Source organism: Typopeltis vanoorti, chromosome 1 (assembly GCF_054136105.1).
Source record: "Typopeltis vanoorti isolate ZY-2024b chromosome 1, IOZ_Tvanoo_1.0, whole genome shotgun sequence".
NCBI classification, from domain to species: Eukaryota; Metazoa; Arthropoda; class Arachnida; order Uropygi; family Thelyphonidae; genus Typopeltis; species Typopeltis vanoorti.
In genome coordinates, this window is record NC_143549.1 from 7,492,811 (window position 1) to 7,519,472 (window position 26,662).

General features: G+C 36.5%; 1 protein-coding gene across 1 annotated transcript in view; it reads left to right on the plus strand.

The window, feature by feature from the left end:
* The window catches only part of LOC150109763 (putative sodium-coupled neutral amino acid transporter 11), a 459,145-nt gene that overhangs the window by 224,658 nt on the left and 207,825 nt on the right, over positions 1-26,662 (plus strand). The gene's annotated exons all lie outside the window — the stretch shown is intronic.

The following is a 26,662-nucleotide window of genomic DNA, read 5'->3' on the forward strand; positions in this document are numbered from 1 at the left end:
TTCAGGATACAAGCACTTAGGTTAAAAAACATTACACAAATATGAATAACTGTAAAATTCTAATGATTATAGTTACAAACTGAAATAGCATTGAACGTGAGTGATACACGTATCACGTGTACATGATTAGCTAGTTGTTGTGAACGTTCTGTAGTTTGCATTGAAGTTCATTTCCTGTGTGTTAAGAGATCTAATTAGGGTTTTCCATATCTCTGGGAGTATTAAACCCTGGTTCCTGTTAAGGTTATCAACAGAGCGAGCGACTGTAGCTGCTTCTTTAAACATTCGGGAGTGGTAGTCTTCTTCTATGTAAAGGGAACAGCTTTTATTCCACTCAGTGACATGGTTAGTTATAGAAAAATGAGATGACAGGCCTGATATGTCTTGTCTGTTGTTTTTGACGTAACCAATGTGCTCCTTCTGTCTAATTTCGAGGCTTCTTGATGTCTGCCCAATGTAACTTGAACCACATGAGCATGGAGTATTGCGAACTCCAGCATATTTATAGAAAGGATGGTTATCTTTTGGAGATCTTAGTAGTTTACGAATTGTTTCTATAGGTTTGAATGTCACTCTTATTTTGTATGGTTTGAGTAGACTAGCTAGCTTGTTGGAGATGCCACTCACATACGGAATTGTGATAGTTTTGATATACTGAGTATCCTCTCACTCTCATTATGGTGGTTCAGAGACAGGGATTTTGTTGATGAGTCTTCATGGGTAGCCGTTCAAGTACAGATTATTGGATATCAATGTTAACTCGTCTTGAAGGTCCTTGTTATCTGTTGTGATGCGGACAGCTCTTTTCTTTAACAAGGATGACCTACTTGACTTCCTCAATAAGATCAACTCCTTTCATCATTCTATTAAATTTACTCTGGAACTTGAAAGAGACAAACAACTGCCATTCTTAGACATCTTAATTAAGAAGCAAATTAATGACCATATAAACCTATCAGTTTACATGAAACCTACGAATACAGGTTGCTATCTACATTTCAGCTCCTCTCACCATATTTCTCACAAACTCAGCGTAGTACACATGTTAAAGAAAATAGCTGTCCGCATCACAACAGATAACAAGGACCTTCAAGACGAGTTAACATTGATATCTAATAATCTGTATTTGAACGGCTACCCACGAAGACTCATCAACAAAATCCCTGTCTCTGAACCACCACAACGAGAGTGAGAGGATACTCAGTATATCAAAACTATCGCAATTCCGTATGTGAGTGGCATCGCCAACAAGCTCGCTGGTCTCCTCAAACCACACAAAATAAGAGTGACATTCAAACCTATAGAAACAATTCGTAAACTACTAAGATCTCCAAAAGATAACCATCCTTTCTATAAATATGCTGGAGTTTACAATATTCCATGCTCATGTGGTTCAAGTTACATTGGGCAGACATCAAGAAGCCTCGAAATTAGACAGAAGGAGCACATTGGTTATGTCAAAAACAACAGACAAGACATATCAGGCCTGTCACCTCATTTTTCTATAACTAACCATGTCATTGAGTGGGATAAAAGCTGTTCCCCTTACATAGAAGAAGACTACCACTCCCGAATGTTTAAAGAAGCAGCTACAGTCGCTCGCTCTGTTGATAACCTTAACAGGAACTAGGGTGTAATACTCCCAGAGATATGGAAAACCCTAATTAGATCTCTTAACACACAGGAAATGAACTTTCAATGCAAACTACAGAACGTTCCTTAGCAACAACTAGCTAATCATGTACACGTGATACGTGTATCACTCACGTTCAATGCTATTTCAGTTTGTAACTATAATCGTTAGAATTTTACAGTTATTCATATTTGTGTAATGTTTTTTAACCTAAGTGCTTGTACCCTGAAGATGCCAACAGCTAAAGTTTGGTGAAACTAGTAGGCTTAATAAATATTTATTAGTTAACACTTGATCTATTGTCCAAATAATTACTCTACTTAGATGATCAAGAAAATAAACATTCATTATAAAAAATATTTTATTTTGTTTAATCTGCGGCTACTCACCAGCTGGCAAATCTAGTACCTTGTGCGAGTATATTTTTTGTGCTCTGCCTGAAAGCATTTGTTTATCTATGTCACAGCACAATTTAGACCCACAGCCTGTAGGTTAGATAACAAGAGGTACAGAACAAAGGTGTTATTCACTTAGCCATCAGAAGTTGAAAGTTTTTCAACTTGGTTATACTGTAAATTCTCTATCCAAGTGTAAGTAAACAAAGTTTGCATGTGACCTCATGACTGGACAGTTCTTACATAGAAGCTAATGACTTCACATTACTTGCTTTAGTATCCCATAATGCAAAGCACATATCTTAAAGACTTGTATAATGTTATGCATTATGGGAAGGGTCACTACCCCGACAAGTTTTGACCTCATCACTGGGAGCCAGACCCAGAAGTGATTCTAAGGTTGATTCTGCATTACATTTTTGTATTTCAGAGTGGGTTTACATATAAAGTAATCTATATTGGATTAGCAGACTGTGCTAATATTGATAGTTTTAACCACTTTTTTTTTTATTATAATATTTCACACTTAAAATGGAATATTATTTTTGAATATATTTATGCTCTACAGCAATGCTTAAAACTTTTTTGACTGCAACCTACAATAAGAAATACCTTTTACATTGCGATGTGGTACACACACACATGCATGCACACACAGACATGTACATACTAAACTGAAACAAAAGTTTCAGCAACCAGTAGATGCTCTTACTGTATATAATCATCATCATCAAATTCCTGATATGTATCCTCAAAGAATGTACAAGATATGATAGTACTGAGTGAAAAATTTACACCATCACTAACTTCCTATCTACAGTTTTCCTCCAAATCAATCTATTACCTGTCAAGACCTTATATTATCAGATCTTATATTTCTATCTTCTAAGACACTTTTTACTGTATCAATCCACCTATATGTTGGTCTTCCTCTGGATCTTTTTCCTGCCAACCTGGCAAAGAACACTTGTTCTGCTAATATTTCCTCTCCCATTCTGTTTAAGGGACAATATCACCTGAGATTATCTCTGCTAACACATACCAGGATGCTAACAATGTTAACAGGTTCTTTCCTAATATCCTCATTTTTAATATGACATTGCCATTGATTCCAATTTTTCACCCCTCTAATCTTTCTCGGGACTCTCATATATGTGGTCTCTAGTCTTTGGTCGAGTGTTTTATTTCTAACCCAGCTCTCACATCCATACGTTAAAATTAGTTTGAACACAGTCTTGTATACAGCTAATTTAATGTTTTGACTAATTTCTCTCTTATTACATATAAATTTATTCAGTTGACTTCCTGTCATACCAACTTTGTTGATTCTGTTGTCTATTTCCATATTTAATTTACCATCTTCACTAAAATCTGAAAACAAACCCTAACTCAACATCACCAGAGTTAAAGATCAGTTCTATCAACATAAGAAGCCTGAATGGCAAAGAAATGGAGGAGCTAGCTGAGGAATTAGATAAGTACCAGATCGACATAATAGGGGTGACTGAAACAAAAAAGACAAAAACTGGTGAGATCTTTTTGAGCAATAAATACAAAATGTTATATTCAGGCAATGACTATCAACGAAAAGGAGTAGCCATAGTATTCAACACAAAATACGAGGCTAATCTTCTTGAATGGCAGTCAGTCTCAAGTAGAGTAATGTGGGCAAATATGAGAATGGGGAACTGGACAATGAGACTTATTTGTGCCTATGGTCCCACAGAAGGTTCTACTAAGGTAGAAGTGGAGGAATTTTTTGAGGCTTTAGAAAAAGCAACTGACACAATGAGAAAGGAAAAGCTGGTCCTTGTTGGGAATCTAAATAGCAGAGTAGAAAATGATTGTGAGACATACAAAAATATTTTGGGAAAATTTGGAGAAAAGAGCAAAGCTAATAATAATGGCAAACACTTGTTGGATTTCTGCTCAGGACATGTATGGGTTATTACTAACACAATATTCCAACATAAAAATGTGCACAAATTCACATGGAGAGAAGAGACAAGGAATAAGAAAAGTCTCATTGACTGTGTTATTGTTGATAGTGATGTTTTCTCCCTGGTGCAGGACACCAGAGTGTACAGAGGATTTGAAATTGGAAGTGATCATTATTTAGTCTTGAGCAGGATTAAATTGAATTTCATATTGAAAAGAATAACATGTAAGAAAGTTTTGAAGCGAATAAAAGTTGAACAGCTCTCAGATGTGAACTGTAGACTAAAATACACAAAGATTATTGAAGAAAAAATGAAAGAGTTTGAGAACAGAAATCAAACTTTGGAGCAGTGGCAAACTCGGAAGAAAACATTGATTGATTCTGCCAGAGAGGCATGTGGCGAAGTTGTCTGCAAGCATAAAAAAATCAGAACTCCCTGGTGGACACAGGAAGTTAAAGAGGTAGTATAGGAAAAGAAGAAAGCATATCAAAAGTTCCTGGCAAATAAGTCAGCTTGTGCTCTTAGAGAATACAGAGACAAAATGCAAGAATGCTAAATACTGTGTAAAACTAGCTAAACAAAAGTCATGGGAGGACTTTGGCAAGAATATAGAAAATAAATATCAAGACAGTGGCAAAATATTCTGGAGGTTTTTGTAGAAGCTTAGGAATGGAGGAAAGAGTGCTGTAAAAGGAGTTAGAGATGATAAAGGTGACATGAAAACGGGAGAAAAAGATATCATTGAAGTATGGAGTAATTACTTTGAAAAACTGCTAAATGAAACAAGCAGTGATGACAACACAGTGGTAAAAAAACACTGACCAGGCATGCAGTCAGGAATACATATCCATACTTGAAGTAGAAAAAGCCATCAAAGGCTTGAAATGTGGAAAGGCAGCAGGAGTAGATGATATTCGACCAGAAAGGCTGAAGTATGGTGGTATAAGAGTCTTACAGTGGCTGCACTGCATAGTTCAGAAAGCCTGGACAGAAGGACGAATTCCCGATGATTGGAGTAGAGCTCTCATAGTTACCATATATAAAAAGGGGAATAAAACTGAATGTGAGAATTACACAGGTATTTCCCTACTGAGTGTTCCTGGCAAGATCTATGCAAGTATACTTGAGAAACGGTTGAGAAGAATTGTGGAAGAAAAGCTTGGTGAAGAACAAGCTGGATTCAGGCCAAATAGAGGCTGTCAGGATCAGATCTTCACTTTACGACAAATAGTCAAGAAAGCATGGGAATATAAGAAAGATCTGTATTTAAGTTTTGTCGATTTGGAAAAGGCATATGACAAGGTGCCAAGAGAGAAGCTATTCAATACACTACAGTTATATGGTGTCAATGGGGCATTATATCAAGTAATACTTAGTCTTTATTTGAGATGAAAGTCAGCAGTTAGAATTGAAGGAAGTACAGGAAGATGGTTTAATGTTAAATCTGGTGTGAGACAAAGATGTACATTATCTATATGGAATCACATTATGAAGGAAAGTGGTATTAAACTTGATATCAAAATTGGAGATGTTAATGTCAGCTCTTTGCTTTATGCGGATGAGTTATACTTCTAAATAAATCCGCTACAAGTCTGCAAGATTCTCTGACTAAATTGAATAGCTGTTGTGGTAGATATGGTATGAAGCTCAGCAATAAAAAGACAAAGACAGTGAAAATAGGCAGAATCATTAAAAATGTCAACTGTGTTGTGAATGGAGAACCTGTGGAACAAGTGAAACATTTCAGCTACTTAGGCACGATTTTTACTGAACATGGTAAATTTAATATAGCAATAGACAACAGAATCAGCAAAGCTGGCATGGTAGGAAGTCAATTGAATAAATTCATATGGAATAAGAGAGAAATTAGTCAGAACACTAAATTAGCTGTATACAAAACAGTGTTCAAACCAGTTTTAACTTATGGATGTGAGAGCTTGGTCAGAAGTAAAACACTTGACTAAAGACTGGAGACCGCAGATATGAGAGTCCTGAGAAAGATTAGAGGCGTGAACAGATGGCATCAATGGCAATATCATATTAAAAACGAGGATATTAGGAAAGAACTTCACATTGTCAACATCCAGGAATGCGTTAGCAGAGCTAATCTCAGGTGGTATGGTCACTTAAACAGAATGGGCGAAGAAAGATTAGCAAAACAAGTGTTCTCTGCCAGGTTGGCAGCTAAACGACCTAGAGGAAGACCAAGATATAGGTGGATTGATATGGTACAAAGTGCCTTAGACGATAGATATATAAGATGTGATAATGTTGGAGTCTTGACAAGTAACAGACTGATTTGGAGGAAAATTGTAGATAGGAAGTTAGTAATGATTTAATTTTTTTCATGTAGTACTATCATATTCTGTACACGGCAGGAATTTGATGATGATGATGATCTTCACTAAAAATCATGCCTAAGTAGCTGAAATGTTTTACTAGTTCGATAGGTTCTCCATTCACAATGCAGTTGATATTTTCAATGCTTTTGCCAATTTTCATTGTCTTTGTCTTGTTATAGTTGACCTTCATACCAAATCTATTACAAGAGTTATTCAATTTACTTAGGGAATCTTGCAGACTTGTAGTGGATTTATTTAGAAGTATAACATCATCTGCATAAAGGAAAGAGCTGACATTAACATCTCCAATTTTGATATCATGTTTAATACCACTTTCCTTCATTATATGATCCATATAGATAATGAATAACAGAAGGGATAATGTACATCCTTGTCTGACGTCAGATTTAACAAAAAACCATCTTCTTGTACTTTCTTCAATTCTAACTGACTTACAATTCAAATCAAAATATTGCTTGATATAATGCCTCATTGACACCATATAACTGTAGCATTTTGAATAGCTTCTCTCTTTACTATGACATTGCCACTGATTCCATCTGTTCACCCCTGTAATCTTTCTCAGGACTCTCCTATCTGTTGGCTCTAGTCTTTGGTCAAGTGTTGTATTTCTAACCCAGCTCTTAGATCCATACGTTAAAATTAGTTTGAAACACCTATTCTCAAGTATACTTAAATAAATCTTACCAGGAACACTCAGTAGAGAAACACCTCTGTACTTTTCACATTTAGTTTTATTTCCCTTTTTATATATGGGTACTATGAGAGCTCTACTCCAATTATCTGCAATTCGTCCCTCTGTCTAGGTTTTTGAACTATGCTATGCAGCCACTGTAAGATTTTTATACCTCCATATTGGAGCATTTCTGGTCGAATGTCATCTACTCCTACTGCCTTTCCACATTTCAGGCTTTTGATGACTTTTTCTACCTCATGGATATATGTTCCTGATTGCATGTCTGTTGAATGTTTTTTTTTTACTACTGTGCTGTCATTACTTCTTGTTTCATTTTGCAATTGCTCGAAGTAATTACTCCACACATCAAGGATATCTTTTCCTACCAGTTTTCATGTCACCTTTATCTTCTCTAATTCCTTTTACAGCAGTCTTTTCTCTTTTTCTGAGCTTTTTCAACAGACTTTAGAATATTTTGCCACCTTCTTGATATTTATTTACTATGTTCTTACCAAAGTCTTCCCATGACTTTTGTTTAGCTAGTTTTATACAGTGTTTAGCTTTCTTACATTTCTCTCTGTATTCTCTAAGAGCACAAGCTGAATTATCACCAGGAACATTTGATGTTCTTTCTTCTTTTCCTTCACTGTCTCTTTAACTTCCTGTGTCCACCATGGGGTCCTGATTTTTCTATACCTCCATATGAGATCAATTAACTCACCTTCAATTGTAAAGACTTGTATAAGGATTCTTATCATTACAAGAATTGAATGCAGATCATTTCCATTTAGAGGGTGCAGTGTTCCATTTCTCTTCCAATTGTACTATGGAGGAGCTCGATATAATGCAAAGCACATATCCTTACAAACATGTATAATGCTATGCATTATGGGAAGTGTCACTATCCAGACTCGTTTTGACCTCTATTGGATCTCATCAGTGGAAGCCAGATTTCTGTTATAGGATACTGAGGCTAGTGATATGAAGTCATTAGCCTCTATATTCGAGTTGCCCAGTCATGAGGTTACTTAACTCACAACTTTGTTTGCCTACACTTGGATAAAGGATTAAACCAAGGATATAATTTTTTGGCATCTTTAATTTATAGTATACCCAAGGAAAAACTTTCAACATCTATCTCTAATCCAAAGTATTAGATTAGAAACTTTAAAAACATGTGGTTTCAGTGTTCTTTGACTTTTTCTATGTCAAAATTTCTATGCCACAGCTTAGAGATATTTCATATTAAAGGACCTCTTCAATCTTGGTCTGAGGGAGTATCTTTCTGTTTTTATTAAGAAATTTCTCTCCAGACATATGTTTCAAGTCCAAGTTGGTAGCATGTTATCTCAGTCATATTATCAAGAAGACGGGCTTCCTCAAGGATCTGTCTTTAGTGTGAACCTCTTTGTTATTAAAGTGAACTCAGTTACTTGATATCTTCATCCCACAATAGGCAATTGTCTTTATGGTGATGATTTCACAATTTACTATCACTCCTGCAATAATCAGGTCATTGAAATACAACCTCAACAAGCAATCGATCATATCTCTTCATGGGCTCGCTGTCATGGTTTCAAGTTATCTGCTGAAAAAAACCCATCTGTCTGCACTTCTACCAGAAACACCCTCTCCACTGTGATCCTGATTAAAGAATAGGACAAGCTTGTATCTATCCCTGAAGTTCCAGAGGCCAAGTTTTTGGGACTCATCTTTGATAGAAAGCTCACTTTCTTTGCACAAGTTCATCAACTTCAAGATAAGTGCAAAAAAAAGTATTGAACATCCTCCACACTCTATCCTCTACTGAATGGGGTGCTGATTGATGTTACGTGCTCTGCATTTATCATGCACTTGTAAGTTCAATGTTTGATTATTGGTCGCAGGTTTACAGTTCTATGGGGGAGATCACTCTCTGGTGGTTGGACACGGTCCATCATGGTATCTGATTAGCTACTGGTGTTTTCACACATCACTCGTTCAAAGCCTTCACCAGTTTTCTCTATATTAGCAGGGGGTGTCCTGTATCACACCTGTCAATCTGCCATCCACCCTTTTGGCAGCCCACTCAGATTTCTTGTTCATCTATATTGATGGTTCAGGATCAGCGATCTCTGTTGGTAGTGTGCCTGTGTTCCTTAACATTACATTCTCTAACCATATCTCACCCAATTGCAATAACTATACAGCAGACTTGCATGCCATTCAGCTCACACTTGTGCATATCAAAGAAAACTCCTACCAGAAGTGTATAATTTATATAGACAATTTATACAAAATGAAAACCTTTAATTTTGATGTTTGGTTGAGTTGGATTTCCACCCACATTGGAATTAAGGAAAATGACATTGCAGATGCAGATACTAGATAAGCTCATACTTTCTTGACCTACTATTTGATGATATCTTATATGACTACACATACAGTCTATGAAATCAAAGTTAATTGTATAGTGGCAATACTCATGGCTGTAAGCATTGACAAACAAATTACATGAGATTACCAGAACTTAACGTTAGGTTTAGTCTAGTCAGTGTAGGAATAGAAGAGGACTGATGATCCACTTATCTGTGGGAAATGCAACATCCATCTTACCATTAGTCATATTCTGGTGGAGTGCAAGCACTTCACACAAGAGAGAAATTACATTTTTGCTTATCTGGCCAAGTCCTATGCACTCAGTCAGATGTTATCAGACTCAGATGATTGCACGACATTTTTCAAATTTTTATAAAACATTACATTTAACATTTGATTGTGGATTTGTAAATATGCAGATACTATATTGTAAATACTAAACTTTGTATATACATTTTATTTACTCATATACGTTCTAATAACTTTGTACATATATTTTATACTGTTCCCTATTTTATCTCCTTGTAACTATTTATTTACCTACCACCACCCTGTGTACTGCTGTAATCCATGTCCTGGTGCAATATAACTTTGCTGTCCTTGCACCAACCTGAAATCAGTCATTCAATCAATCAATCTGACTTCAAATCTTATTTACAGTTTTGCTGATGACCACTCTTCATTTATCTTACTCGTTCAAGAAACTCTGTAGTACTCATATGATAGAAGCCTCAAGATCTTCCATATCCAATGACTTAAATGCTGATCTCCTCAACATGCTCAAATGGGGTAAAGAAAACTTACTTAATTTCAGTGCCATAAAAATTTGGTCCTGCCTTATACCTTCAAGAAGCTCCTACTAACATCCATTTACTTTTTTGATTATGTTCCAGTTTATTTCAAGATCAGCTTTCTCTTCTTGGGCTGATTATTGCATCCAGTTCATCCTGGTACAAGCATATTACATGCATAGCCTCCTCTGTCTCTAAAAAACTTAGTGTCCTTTTCTATTTAAAACATTACTTCTTTTATGCAGAACTCCTAACACTATATTAGCCTCAGATTCAACCAACCTTGGAATACACTTCCTACATTTGTGGTGGTGCACCTAAAACCTAAGAATTCTTGATGATATACAGAAGAGGGCAATCTTCTTATAATAAATTTAGTTTAATCCTTTATCCAAGTGTGAGCAAACAAAGTTTGCACCTGAAAATATATTCAGGACTGAGGCAAGGTGGTGCATCTGTTGGCAACTCGTAGCAAAGGTGGACCAAGTTCTCATCACTCCTTGTCTCATTATCTCCCACCATGCAAAGCACATCTCCTTGCAGACATGTATAATGCTATGCATTGAGGGAAGGGCCACTACCCAGACCAGTTTCGAACTTTATTGAGGTCTCGTCAGTGGGAGGCAGACCCAGAAGTGGTGACACTAAGGCAGAAGCAATGGAGAAGTCATATCCACCTATATGAGTTGCCCAACCGGTGTACCACCTTATTATTAAATTACTCTGGATTTAGAGAAAGATGTTGGAAGTTTATTTTGCACTTGGTTAGACTATAATAAATTTAGTTTAATCCTTTATCCAAGTGTGAGCAAACAAAGTTTGAACCTGAAAATATCTTCAGGACTGAGGCAAGGTGGTGCATCTGTTGGCAATCTTCTTAATAGGTGACCCTTTCTCACAGACTCCCTTTAATTACTTTCCCATAGGTTCTCTGTTTCACACAGTCTTTTTTATAGGTACTTTAGAGGGCATTACTCCTCCAAATTGGCCACTACCCTTCCTCCATTTTCTTCTAACCTTATAAGAACTAGAGCAGTCACTAGCCAACACTGTCCCACTCCAAGCATACCAAACAAACTTCTCATCATTTTCTTTCATTCCATTCACTTATATTCTTTAGACAATCTCCCCATTCAGTTTTTCCCAGTACAACCTCTGACTCTTTAAAAAATGTATGAATAGATTAATTCTTTCTCCATAAACACTTACCCACACATGACACTGTTGTGTCAGGACATATGTTGTGTTAATAAAACTTCCTTGTCTCTACTTGTTAGTGTGTTCTTCAATAGCCATGTAATACTATGAGCTGCCTTTGCAACCTTAGCAATATGCCCTCTAAACTTCAACTTTCTATTTACTACCATACTCAAATCCCTAGTTTCATCTATTTCATGGAGTACATTTTCATCAATTTGTTCCACAGCTTGTGATTTGTTTATCCCAAAATGCATAACTTTTACATTTCTCCACATTAAACTGATACCCATTATCTTTCGTCCATACTGACAGCTTATCTAAATTATCAAGCGCTCCATTTCATCTGGATTCACTATTACTTTGGCTAATTTTGCATCATCAGCAAACTGAATATTTCCTTTTAGGTTCTTCTAGTAACAAGGCTTATACGTTGGTCATACATAACTGGTAATTAGCTTACGGAATTAACAACGCATATAAAGTATATTAATTAAAGGTAACTTTAATGAATAACTTCTGTATTTTGGCAACGTCACATTGCCATCTTCAGGAACATAAAAATATGGTATGTGCACGCAGGCACTAACAATTGCAAATAAGGAAGAAGGCAAGAAACTAATATTGTTCCTAAAGTCCTAATGGTGCCCTCTGGTGGGCTAATTTGGTTGTCTTGGCCGTTGGGCTGAAGTTCTCATAATGTAAGTCTCCCAAATTTGGGGTAGTTTGATGTACCCAAATTTGTTGAGGTTTGGAATGTTTTTTAGAGCTGATGATGGTTCCTTGAATAATCTTTCGTACTTAAACTTGCTGCGGTGTATTATTTTAGTTTTCTTCCAACCAATTCTATGGTGGGTATCTAAGGCATGGTCTGCCAGCCCAGAGTGGCTGTACTGGTGAAACCGGATGTAGTCTTTGTGTTCTGAAATCCTGATATTTGCTGCCCTGCCTGTTTGGCCAAAGTAGGACAATTTGCAGCTGCCAGGGACCTGGTATACACCAGGTAGGTCTAGGGGAAGTGGTTGGTCTTTGGTAGAGCGGATAAGGGATACCAACTTTTTATATGGTCTGTAACAAGAAGTAAGGTCATATTTTTTGAGGATCTTGGTTATTTTCTCAGAGGTGCCCTGGATGTAGGGGATGGTGATAGATTTGGTGTAATCTTTATTGTGGAGGGGGATTGTGGTTTACTGGTTTCAGTATTTTTTGGATTTTTTTGGGGTTATAGCCATTGGCTAAGAAAGTGTTGAGGATGTGGTTTAGTTCAGTGGTTAGGGCCTTGTCATCTGAGCAGATTAATTTTACCCTGTTATATAGTGTTTTTATAACCCCATATTGTTGTGAGGGGGGGGATTGCTGGTGAATGTATCTGCCAGTATGGGTGGGTTTTCTGTAAACAGAGAAAACCAAAGATCCATCAAGCTGGTGAGTGATTAAAGTGTCTAGGAAGGGGAGGGTGTTGTTTTCCTCTTTTTCTAAGGTAAACTGGACTCTGGGGGTGTTGGTTGTTTAAGTGTGTTAGGAAGGAGTGGAGTGTATCTGAGCTATGTGGCCAAATAGCGAACACATCATCCATGTATCGAAGCCAAATAGTGGGTTTTTGTGGGGCAGAGTTTAAGGCTTTCTCTTCAAAGGTCTCCATAAAGAAATTAGCCAAAGGTGGGGAAAGTGGTGAACCTATGGATGTCCCCTCTATCTGTTTATAGAATTTTCCTTGCCAAACGAAATAGCCTGAGTTCATTGTGAACTGAAATAGGGCTGAGATATCGGGAGGAAACTTGGCTTGGATGAGCTCTAGGGTTTCTTTGAGTGGGACATAGTGAATAGGGAGGAGTCGTCAAAACTGACCATTATGTCAGTGTGTTGGAGTGAGAGGTTTTCTATACTGGCTTTAAAATGGACTGAGTTTTTTATGTGTGATGGTATGTTGTCAGTATAGTGTGTGAGCGTTTTGGCTAAATGTTCAGCTAAATTATATGTGGGGGAATCCTTTTAGGTTATTTTCTATATTGTATGTACAATTACACAGCAGTGGTCCTAACACTGAACCTTGCCACACACCACTAGCCATCCACATTATTCTTGATTCTGCTCTTCCGTATACCACTTTTTTGTATTTATCCATCAACAATCCTCATAACCATATAACTGGCATCATATTCACCCCCATTTGTTATAATTTGCAGAGTTCCACGTGGTATTTTGTCATGTATCTTTTCAAAATCCAACAGAATCATCATATAGCCATTCCCTTTTCCAACTCTGCTGTCACTCTATTATAAAAAGTATGTAAATTACTAAGTCATGACCAGTCCTTCACAAAGCCATGCTGTTCATCATAGAATATCATATTATTATCCACATATTCCTGAATTCTCTTTTTGACCAAGCTTTTCCCGTACTTTTACCACCACCACCATTCCTGAGATACTGATTGGTCTAAATTTTCTTATATAGTGAAATCTGTGGCGTTTCCATAACTTTTATTTCATCTTATGTATCATAAGATATCATCATTACAGTTATCAAACAACAATAGGAATTGAATTAAAAAACAGTAGCACACATCCTTAAATTGGAATCCCTCTACGTACATAGTCGCATGTCCATGGATTAAAACTAATGTGCTGAAATTAAAATGAATTAAATTAAAATATAACAGATAAATTTATTTAATACAATTCAGGATAACAATTTCCTAAACTTTTGAAATAATGAGACAGTTGTTCTATTTATATAAAGAACGTCCTGAACTTCATAGACCCAGTCTTAATCAGAATGACTGTCTCTCTATTCCAAAAATTTGGTATCCTGAATTGTATTAAATAAATTTATCTATTATATTTTAATTTAATTTAAATAGTTTTAATTTCAACCCATTAGTTTTAATCCATGAACATGAAACTGTATATGTATAGAGATTTCAATTTAAGTATGCACGCTACTGTTTTTTAATTCAATTCCTATTATTTTTCAATAATTGTAATGATGATGCCTCATGACAATATTTACATAATAAAAATGTGTAAATATTTACATAATAATATTATTTACTGTGGCATGTGTGTTATTCTATAGTTATTGATTGGTCTAAAATGTAAAGGAATTATTTTGCCTTCTTTTCACTCCCTTGGAACTCTGCCAGAGTTCCAAGGGAATGAAATGGTTCCAAGTTTCTCACTTGTATGATATACATCTGCAAGAGTGGTTACTCAGTAACTCAACTATTTTGTCTACTACTGTCACCTCACAAACATCAGCGAATCCTTCAATAGTCATTCTTCCTCTTACTTAAAGGAAATTCCAAAGAGAAAGAACTGTTTGGAATTTCCTTTAGCTTGCTCATTTGGTTTCTTCTCATAATCTGATTTTGCCTACCTTACCATGCTGGTCAACTTTGTTGCCTGTCTCTTGTGCTGTTCATGCCTTGCTGGTTACCTTTTTCCTTATATACCCACAACCATTTTTTTTTTTTTTCAGTTCATGCTTAATGCCACTACTCATCTATCTAACTCCTACCTGATTAACCCTCCTGATGTTAGGTATACGAGCTGATATTACTCTTTCACATGTTCCTTAACTATTTCCCATGCACTGCTATGATCTTTGTATGCATCTGATCATTGCCTACTTATTACTTATCTTATATTGCCTATTTTATCTTATACTTCTTCAATTACAACTTCCATTTCAACAGTCTTTGTTTGTAATATCACCCTGACTCCTAAATACTAGTTGTACACTCTTATTTTTTGTATTAGGATAAACTGTCAACGAAACTAAGAATAACATTTCTTATCAAGTAATATCAGTTTACTTGTACTAGATATGAATGTCTTATCCTGTTGAAATAGAACTCTTCTCTAGTAACTGAATTTTTTTTTTTTTTTTTTTTCAGTTCTGTCATTTTATCCTTAAACATCTGTTTAGGTGTCTTGTGTGGTAATTATCTCTTTCTTGTTATTATTATATTTAACGATTAAACAGCATTGGTCCAAGGACTGATCCCTGAGGCACACCACTCACCTTAAATCTTGCAGATTTGCATCCCCCATATACCACTTTCTGATACCTGTCCAAATCATTAATTAGTTATTATTATTATTATTATTATTACAGGTATCTCCATGGAGTCAGTAGACTCATCATGGGAGACCCAAACTATGAAAACAATATCTATCGTATCTCTTCTTGAATTCATTTACAGACGAAGAACTCACAACTGAGTCAGGCAATGCATTCCACTTATTCACCACCCTCCAGGCTAAAAACCCTGTTCTCACATATCCATTAATTTTCAGGGATGACCTCTTGTTCTTCCAACACTATCACACAGCTGAAATATTTCCCCTTCATCAATCTTTTAAAAACTTTTTAGTAATTTAAATGTTTCTATTATATCCCCTCTTCTCCACCTATCAACCAACCTCTGCAATCCACAAGCTCTCAATCTATCAATGTAGGGAGCATTTTTTACATCACTCACCAACTTAGTCACTCTCCTCTGAACCCTCTCCACAACCTCCAAGGAATACAGGCGACCAGACTAGCACAGGAATCCAAATGTGGAAGTATCAATGCCTTATAAAGGGGAATAATAACCTCTTTATCTCTGGATGTTAGTGTGTTCTTCAATAACCAAGTAATCCTTGGACACCTTCACAGTGTGTATTCTGAACTTCATCTCTATATCCACCAACACTCCTAAGTTCCTTAGCCTCATCAATCTCTTGGTGTACTGTTTATATTCGATTCCATATTCTCTTATTTATGCAACAGCCTCTCATGTGGTAACCTATCAGATGCCTTAGCAAAAACCATCAGTATCATTGTGTATCCATTCCCTTTATTCAACTCAGCCATAGCATTATTATAAAATATGAGCATATTGCTCAGGCATGATCCCTCCGTTTAGTAAATCCATTCTGTTCCATATAAAGGACAGCTTCTTTATCCATCCATTTCTGTATACGAGTTCTTACTAACTTCTTTAAAATCTTCACAATCACTCCATAGGTACTGATAGGTATATTTACACGCATCAGACTTTGCACTACTCCTTTTTAATGGGATTATCATACATTTTTTCCTGATCTAAGTATCAAATTATTCATACATCAATGGTATAGTCTGTTGCTGCAGTATGACAGAGAAGAGTTTAGAAGGCGGGCCATAATCGCAAATGACTTTATGCACAGGTTATGCAGACATTGTGGTGTGGAGTTTGTGTATGTGTGGAGTGAGTTTGATGTGCGAAAGGATTTGTACAAGATGGATGGCTTACATCTGAATGGATTTGGTGTGCGAAGACTGGAAAAAGTGTTGCCGAATGAAGTGAGAGTGGATGTGCAAAATCAGGGAAACTAGAACTATTAAGGATGGGAGGAAGTGGATAAGACATCAGTGAGGCAGTTGAGTGTAAGAATGTTTATAATGTGCCAGAGCCAGTACTAACGACAAGAAATCGGAATGGGATAGTTAGAATAACTCATCAAGATAGGGTGGGACAAATGGACCTCTGCATTTCATGTATACTAATGCCAGGAGTATTAGGAACAAGAAGGAAGAATTTTTGGCCTTGATTGGCTCTTCCTGGCCTCAGGTTATTGGCATTAGTGAAACATAGCTGACAGAAGATGATGTAGTTAGTGGGATAGAATGTGTAGGGTATGGTGTGTTCGGGAGGGACAGAGAGAATAAAATGAGGGGAGGAATGTTATTGATGATAGCTGATGAACTGCAACCAAGGAGAATAGAAGTTGAATTTCAGAATAGAGAAAAGAGCACATTTGAGGCCATTTTGTGTGAGATTGAGACAGAACAAAATGTACAGTTGGGTGCTGCTATAGACCAGGTGATGGAATAGATGGCGGAGATAGTATGCATAGTCAAATTGATGAAATGAGTGGAAGGAGAATAATTATTATGGGGGATTTCAACTATAGTAACATTGATTGGAAGGAGGAGAGGACACGTGAGGAAGGAGCTGGATTTTATTCAGTTACTGAGGGATAACTATCGGAGACAGCATGTAATGGAAAATACTAGGGGTTCAAGGGTGCTTGACGTAGTAATAGCATCTGAGAATTTGACTGTAATAAATATGACCATGTTGCCACCTATTGGTGAGAGTGATCATAGGGTCTTGACCTGGGAGGTGGCTAAATGTGTGAAATTTTCGATTAGAACAGGGTACATGTGGAATTACCGTGCTGACAAGTATGACAAGTTTAGGAGATTGCTTGGTTCAGTGCCATGGCATGTAAAACTGCAAGGGCTGGATGATGAGAGGGTATGGGAAGTGGTGAATGAGCATTTGCAGGAGGTTATGGTGGACTGTATATCTAGAGTCCGAATAGTAAATCAAGTAGAGGTTAAATGGATGAATAATACCATTAAACTTGAGTTGCAAAAAAAGAAACAACTGTGGAAGCAATTTAAGGAGAAAGGTGACCTGCAGGCACATGAACGGTATAAAGCACAGGCCAGAAGGGTAATGAGTGTGGTGAGAAAGGCAAAAACGGATTATGAAAGGAAATTAGCCATGCAAGCTAAAGAGAATCCCAAACAGTTCTTTCAATATGCTGCTAGTAAAAGAAAAACTGTACATGGCAGAATGATTTTAAGGAACGCTGATGGTAGGGAGGTCACTGAATCAGTCAATATAGTGGAATTACTGAGTGAGCACTTTGCAAGAGATATCATCCAGGTGGTGACATTGAAAAAATGAAGGAACCATTAGTTTATACGTGAATAGTGATGAATGGAGGTGACTAGTCTATTACAGATCTTTAATGTGAACACATCTGTGGGATTGGATGGTATACCGGCACGGGTTTTGCGTGAAGCGGCTAAGGAATTATCAGTGCCCTTGACCATGTTGTTTAATCTGAGTCTCAGGTCTGGTTTAGTCCCGAAGGTGTGGAAAGAGGGGAAAATAGTTCCACTGCATAATGGAGGATCCAAGACTACTGTTGCAAATTACCAACTGATCAGCATATCAGGAGTCGTTGTCAAGGTCTTGGAGAGGGTAGTCAAGGGTAAAATACAGGAATGGATTGATGAAAAAGATACTGTATGGGGGACAGCATGCTTTTGTGAAAGGTAGATCATGCCTCAGTAACTTGCTCAGGTTTTATAACACAGTGACGGCTGAACTGGATAAGGGTAATAATGGGTTTACAGTGATACTGTTGGACCTGACTAAGGCCTTTGACAGGACACCACATGGAAGTTTAATCCGTAAACTGCAACACATGGGAATGGATATAGGATTAGAGAGATGGATAGGAGGGTGGTTGATGGAGAGATACCAGAGAGTAGTTTACTCAGGAGTAGAGTCCAAAAGATGGCCTGTGACTAGTGGTTTGCTGCAGGATTCTGTTCTTGGACCACTGCTGTTTAATTTGTTCATTAATGATATAGAGAAGGATCTGAGAGGAACGGTTCATTTGTTCGCTGATGATGCTAAGTTGGGAAGGGCAATAGTGAATGTAGGATGATTTGGATAGATTGGTATGGACTAAGGAGAATGGATGTCAATTTAATGTGGAAAAATGCAAGGTTATGCATTTTGAGGTGAAAAGATTATCAGCAGTATATTACATTGGTGGAACTGTACTCCAGGAGATTGATGAGGCCAGGGACTTGGGAGTGTTGGTGGATAGGGAGATGAAGTTTAGGGGGAACATTGCAAAAGTGGCTAAATCAGCTCATCAAATCACTTGGATGCTGAAGAATACTTTGACGAGCAGAGATAAGCAAGTTATTGTTCCTCTGTATCGAGCCTTGATAAGACCCCATCTTGATTACTTTGCCCAGATCTGGTTACCTAGGTTTCTTCTTGATGGGGAGGAGGTTGAGAGGATCCAGAGGCGAGTGCCCAAGATGATAGCAGGTCTATGGAATGAACCTTATGAAAACAGGTTGAAGATTTGTGGGTTGCAGAAATTGGTTGATAGGCGAAAAAGGGGAGATATGATTGAGACATTCAAATTGCCGAAGGGCTTCTATAGGATTAATTCAGAGGATATTTTTGAGAACAGGACTGGTGGTGGCAGGACTAAGGGACATCCATGGAAGCTGGGCAAGAGTGTGGTTAGTAAGGGTGTTAGAGCTGGGTTTTTTACTTTTAGAGTGGTGAATGAGTGAAATAAACTGCCAGAGTCTGTTGTGGATGCTATGAGAGTGAATGAGTTCAAGGCAAAATATGATAGACATTGTGTGAATGTCAAATAGTTGTGATGGACATGATGGTTAGGGCCTCCCTCGATAAATCTAAGGACTCCTTGGCATCGCCCGTAATAATAATAGTCAGCTTGGCTAACATTCCTTTAGCATATGTGCTGATAACTCATCTGTCCCTATTGCTAAATTCTTATCCAGGTTATGGAACAGCTCTAGAATCTCCTACTCATGCACCTCTGTGTCTTCATCGAATGTAGTGGTATAGTACGCCCACCGTTTGTAGATCTCTGCTTGGCGTTTTGCCAAGAATAGTCGATTCATGCTGAAGGGGAGAAAGAAATGAAGGATGTACAAATTGGTCACCAACATGCAAAATCACGTGCTTTCGTGTCTGTTGCTGTACTAGTAGTAGCTTGATTTTTGTTGTCGCTTTTTTTGCATTATTTTTTATTATTAATTTGTATGATGGATCAAGTATAGTCAACAAGTTCTGTTGTTAAACTTTTCAGTAGCTCTTGCAAAAGAATATTGAATAATGTGCAAATCGACTGTTAAAAGAATTCGTAGGGAATCAAAAGGTGAAAGTAAGCCAAAATTTAAATCTCCTAAAAAAAAAGCGCCAGAAAAAGTAAACCATCAATCCATAGCTTTGAATGATTTTGATGTAGACGTTATAAGAAGAAGTATTCACGAATTTTGCATGGTCGAGAAAAAAGAGTGCCAACTGTTCCAAAATTGATTCCTGTGCTTAAAGAAAAAATTAATTTTTCTTGGAAAAGAGAAACTTTAAGGAAAATACTTCATGAAATCAGATTTTGTTTTAAAAAAAAGTCCCAGAATAAAAGGAAACTTATCATGGGGCGAAGTGACATTGTTTTATCTAGAACGCAGTATTTGAGAGCAATACGATTTCGAGGAGGAGAAAAGATCGATTTTGTATCTGGATGAAACTTGGATTGATAGTAATTTAACTTATGGAAAATGTTGGCAGTCTAAAGAAGAATAATAATTATTATGCAGCGCATAATAATTTTGTGTGTGGGTGGAGAAATGGATTTTTTACCAAATTCAAACTTACTATACAAAGCCAATTCAACTACTGGAGATTACCATGGGCAAATGAATTCTGCGATCTTCGAAAAGTACACAGAAGAAAAACTGATTCCAAACCTTCCTAAAAATGCTGTTGTTATAATTGATAATGCTTCATATCACTCTATTCGATTAAACAAAGTTTCAAATTGGTCTAATAAGAAGCAGGTTCTTATGGATTGGCTCTCTGCAAATAACATTTCTCATTCCCCAGATATGCGAAAAATTGAATTGCTTAATTTGGTCAAAAGAATCTCGCCCACAACTAAACTATTTAAATTCGACACGATGCTCAAAGAGCATGGATTTCTAGGTTTGAGGCTACCACCATATCATTGTGATACTAATGCTATTGAGTATGTTTGGGCAGAAATGAAAAGTTTCATTCGCCATCACAACATAACTGGGGATATTGACATGTCGAAACTTTTTAAGCTTTCAGAACAGGCGTTTGAAAGTATTACAGTTCAAAATTGGGGGAAATATTGCTCTCATGTAATGTCAAGGAAAATATTTTCCTAATTGGAAAATATGTGTTGGGACAGAGACAGAATTATTGAAGAATTATGCGAACCTTTAGTGATCAGTTTAAGTGAAAGTGATGGCGATTCAGGTGACTATGAAGATTAAAGGGATTTGATAATGGTATTTTTTTCCAACCTTTTTTTTGCATGGGTTTGTTAAAAGAATCACAACAAGTCATAAATAATTAATCAGCTTAGGACATTAAAGTCTCTCAGTTCTCTCAATTGTAAGTTTAGAATATCTAAGTTCATTTGAAAAAAATTTCTGATTTTCTGTATAATTATTTTTATTTTATAGAAAACTTTCTTAAAAATAAATTTTGTTAAATTTTTGTTTTATGCTATACCTTTTTTTAATTTTGTTAATAATCTATGTACATTTTTCCAACTGTTATACAAGCAAAATAGTTACACTTTAAAAACTACAATGTTCATAAAAGAAAAGCTAAATTTTCCGACCTGTAATAATAAACAAACTCATTCCAGAAGATGGATTGATTACCCTATTATCTGAATGGATTCTCCTTTTTGGGACATGCGCAGAAGTGTCGAAGGGTCTAATCTGTGGGCGAACTATAGCACTATGTTACATAGACGAAGTTATAAAGCGATAAAGTACCAAGTGATAAATTTTGCTTAAGTGAGCACTCCTTATTTGAACTTCCTCATCTGCTTCTGATACTAGGGCACCATCTGTATACTGTTTTAAGCTCATTACAGGAGATCAAAAACTCACAGACCACAATGCCTTGAAAATATCACCATTAGAGCATTCATAACTCACCATACCCAAAATCTCCTTTTCACTTCCTTAATCGCATGACCTTTATCTACTTTCAAGCGATGACCTCTCATTCTCTCACCATCTGTTTCCCTGTGCAGTAATTTTTCTATACCTGTCTAATAGGCTCCTCTTGCAATTCTATATGTCTCAATCATTCTGCACTGTAATGTTTTCTGATTGCACATATAAGAGGTGACAAGACTCTGTGTACATAAATCCCAATCTAGTCTAGTTAGTGCCGTATATAGTGGAATTATTATCCCAAGATCGCGACTAGAGGAAATTTTTCTAAGTCTTTTTTTGACCAGTTCCCGAGTTTGTCAATTTCTGGCACGGGCAGGTGGGTTTTTTGTCTTGTAAACTAAAGAAAATCAACCGTAGAACCCACACTATTTCAGACATTAAAAAAAACATTATGTTAGGATTAGGGACCAATCGATGGTGGCTTGTTGAGCCACCTCTTCACTGTATGCTGCTTAATTAGTGATAGCCTTGGGCCAGCTATCTCTGATTGGCTACCAGTGGAGATTGAACTGCCCACTCAGTCTCCAAAAGTTAGACAGGGCTAAAACGGCCTTGCCTACTACCTATACGGGAAGAAAAGGCGTTAGCCGATTTTTTTTATCCCAAGATCCCCATGACTCATCTAGGAGGTCCTTTTGTCATACACACAGCTCATCATACTTAAACACACTCAAATTCTCTGCAGACACCACACTCTCAGACAAGGGATTCCAATCATTCAAAACTCTGCATGATAAAAACCTGCTTCTCACTCCCCTGCTCATAGTTTCCTTATACACCCTTTCTTATACCTTATATAGCTTCCAGGGATGTCCTTTGGTTCTCCTTTGATCTCCCATCATTTGCTGTAAACATCTCCAACATTGATCCTATAACAATCCCCTTACTAACTTGTAGGTCTCTATCATATCACTGCTCTTCCTCCTATCCACTACACTCTGTAAATTGCATCTTCTCAACCTTTCCTCGTATTTGACATTCCAGAAATCAGAAGCTACCTTAGTAAGTCATCTCTGGACCCTATCCAACATCTCTTCATCCTTTTGAAAATCAGGTGACCAAATCTGCGTGGCCTAATGATGTTCCATCACGTGTGGCCTAATCAAAGTCTTATACAATGGAACAAGAATCTCCTTACAAGTCGATGTCTTCCACATCATTCTCAGAATTCTGTGTGTTGTCCTCATAATTTTGACAATGTGTCCCCTAAATTTCAGATCCTTATCCTCTATCACACCAAGAGCTCTTATTTCCTCCACATCTGACAGTATATCCTCACCAAGCATAAATTCTGCATCCCAATTTCTGTGCCCATTCGCTCAATTTGTTCAAGTCATCTTGTAAGGCCACATCTTCTCTACTCTTCATAGTTTATCTCAACTTTGCATCATCTGCAAATAACTGAAATCCCCATCCAAATCTTCGCCAATATCATTAACATGCAGGTTAAACATCAGTGGACTTAAAACAGACCCCTCAGGCACAGCACTAGTGACTTTCCTCTTCCAAGATATTGCTCCCTCATACACAACTTGCTGATAGCTATCAGATAGTGAGTCTCTGATCCAATGCACTAATCTAATATTCAACCCCATTCACTCTAGTTTGACTATCAACTTATCATGTGGTAATCTATCAAAAGTCTTTGAGAAATCTAGGTACACCCATTTCTCCATTTACACTGTAGATTGGTTCCAGATAAAACTGTGTAAATGAAAACCATGTAAAAAAGAATACAGCACATATCAAAAAATAGAAGAATAGCTCCAGATGTGAAATCCCAAACAATGAGTTATTTTCAAACAAAATATATGAAAATCATTGAATAAAACTATTTAATTTTAATGGAATATTTTTTATTTTAAATACTATTTGAAGTATATACATATGTATTTTTCTTAAAGAAAATAGTGTGTTACTAATAAAACAGAAAAAGCTCGAATATAACAGAAAAGGCTTGAATATTCATATCACATATGGTTATTAGCTAAATTTTATTTGTTGTCACTTTCTGATAGTAGCCACATTCTTTTGTGTGAGACTGGAATTAAATCCTTTCTATCACTTGAAACACTTTGGCTTTCCTGTTGATACTGCAATGGCAAAACATTTTCTTCAGTAAAAGGAACTAAATTAGCACTGATTTCCAATAAATTCTAAAGGTGGTTGATTTTTTTTTTTTTTTAGCCCCGAACTCTGTAATTAATTGCTGATATCTTGTTTTAACTAGATCTTTGTATAATTCTTCATATCGCACCATACATGACTTCAGTTCACGTTTAAACTGTTTAGCTCATTGTATTTGTCAATACAATACAACATATGTTGTATTGTATTGACAAATCATGTGTAAGACAAATCATGATCATGTGTAAGAAAATGACTTTGAATTTACTAGCCACTCAAAGCCCTTCTTTAATTAATCCTGCAATGAGTGGAATCTCTTCATCATCATCATCATCACTTTTTTTCTTTTTCATCAAGATTCTCAAGGACAGCTTCTATTATTTTGTCATCACTAACAGCCTTGTCAACCATCAATTCTTCAATATCTACAGATGAAAAATCATCAGATCTTTTTCCAACTGCATGTGCGAATCTGATGATATTGGGATATTCAGTTGTATGCAGGTACTGGGTTTTTCTTTTTCACACATTCTGGCCAAGTAGTTTTCCAGTATGCATTTGAAGTTGATATTTTCAATTCTGGTAATGCCAGCTTAGCAAGCTTGATGCAATTCAAAATAGAAAATTTCTTCCACACATCAATAACTGTCCATAAATTATCCTTATCTAGTTTATCCAAAATGTATTGGAATGTACTTCTTATGTAGTAAGTTTTGAAGGTAGCAATCAACCCTGGTCTAGTGGTTGTATTAACGATGTTGTATTAGGTGGCAGAAAACAAAATTCCACATTCAGGTGATCTAAAACAGGATGGCCAGGTGCATTGTCTATAATCAATAAAACTTTAAAGTCCAGTTTTTTTTTTTCCATTAAATAGCATTTAACTTTTAGGTACAAAACTTGATGGAACCATTCATTAAAAATTTCTTTTGTAATAACCAACTTTATCATTTGCCTTCCAGTGCACTGGTAATGTGCTAAAATCCACACCTTTCATTTCCCACGGTCTTAGGGATCAGTTAATGAGTAATGGTTTTAATATATGACCTCCTGAAGCATTGCTGCTGAATAATAGTCACGCTATTCATAGCTGCTTTAAAGCCACCAACACTTTTTTGTGATTTTGTTATATAAGTTCTACTTGGTATATTTTTACAAAAAAAGCTGGTATCATCTCTGTTCTAAACTTGATCAGGAGTGCAGCCACCATTTTCAATAATTTTGGACAGTTTAGGAAGAAATTCCCTAGCTGCCGGCTAATCTGCAGATTCTCTTTTTATTTTTACATTATGAAGCATGTATCTTTTGAGAAATTTTGTAAGCCAACCTGTGCTTGCAGAAAGCTCACAATTGTTGTTTGATGTTGTTGGCTCCTTTTCCTGAATCTGTTTGTAAAACCATAATGCTTTCTGTTTGATGACATTTCCATCTAAAAGTATTCCTTTTTCTGAGCAATCTTCTATCCACATCACCAGAGCCTTTTCCATTTTCACTTTTATAATATATCTTGTATACGATGATGACTTGGCACCTAATTTTGTTCCATAAAGAATAGATTTTCTAATGGTCTCTTCATTTTTCTTAATCATTCTTACGGTAGCTTCGTTCAATCCAAAATACTTCCCTTAGGATGTTGAACCTTTTCTAGCTGCTAAACGATCTAAAATTTGGATCTTAGCGTCTCTTCTTCTGTCTAACTGAATTATCCGACGTTGTGATTAATAGGGTAATGTTATGAAAATATCTGAAAATAATCAGTAATTAATTTTACTAATTTGACATTATGCATACAAAACTTCAAAATTTAATACATGCCTGTATAACTCTATTGCATGAACAAAACTTTCATGAAAAAACACAAGACATGTAAACATTTCAAATTGTAAACAAGAAATGAATTGTTTATCAAACATTTTCACCCCTTCCAAGCAATGTTATGTAGACAGGCCACCAGTAATGGACCAACTTAACTTCGAGGGGATCAGCATAGCAACCTTCTGATTCCAAGAACCAACAGCAAGTGAATATGATGAGAGTTTATTTTTCACTTGGTTAGACTATAATAAGTTTAGTTTAATCCTTTATCCAAGTGTGAGCAAACAAAGTTTGCACCTGAAAGTATCTTCAGGACTGGGGTAAGATAGTGCAACACCAGGCAACTCGTTGCAAAGGTGGAGAAAGATCTCATCACTCCTATCTCAGTATCTCCCATAATGCAAAGCACATCTCCTTGTGGATATGTGTAATGCTATGCGTTAAGGCAAGGGCCACTACCCATACCATTTCAAATTCCAGTAACCATATCTGGTTACTGGAATTTGAACACCATAAAACCAGTTGTGGTCTGATCAAAGCTTTATACAATAGTACCAGCACACTTCATTGTGAATGATTGGAATGTCTTGCCTGAGAGTGTGGTGTCTGTAAGGAGTTTGAGTGTGTTTAAGACACGGTATGATGAGCTGTGTGTGTGTGATAAAAGGACCTCCCAGACGAGTCTTTGACTCCATGAGGTCTTGGGACAATAATAATAATAATAATAATAATGTTCTCTTCAACATTGCTGCAATT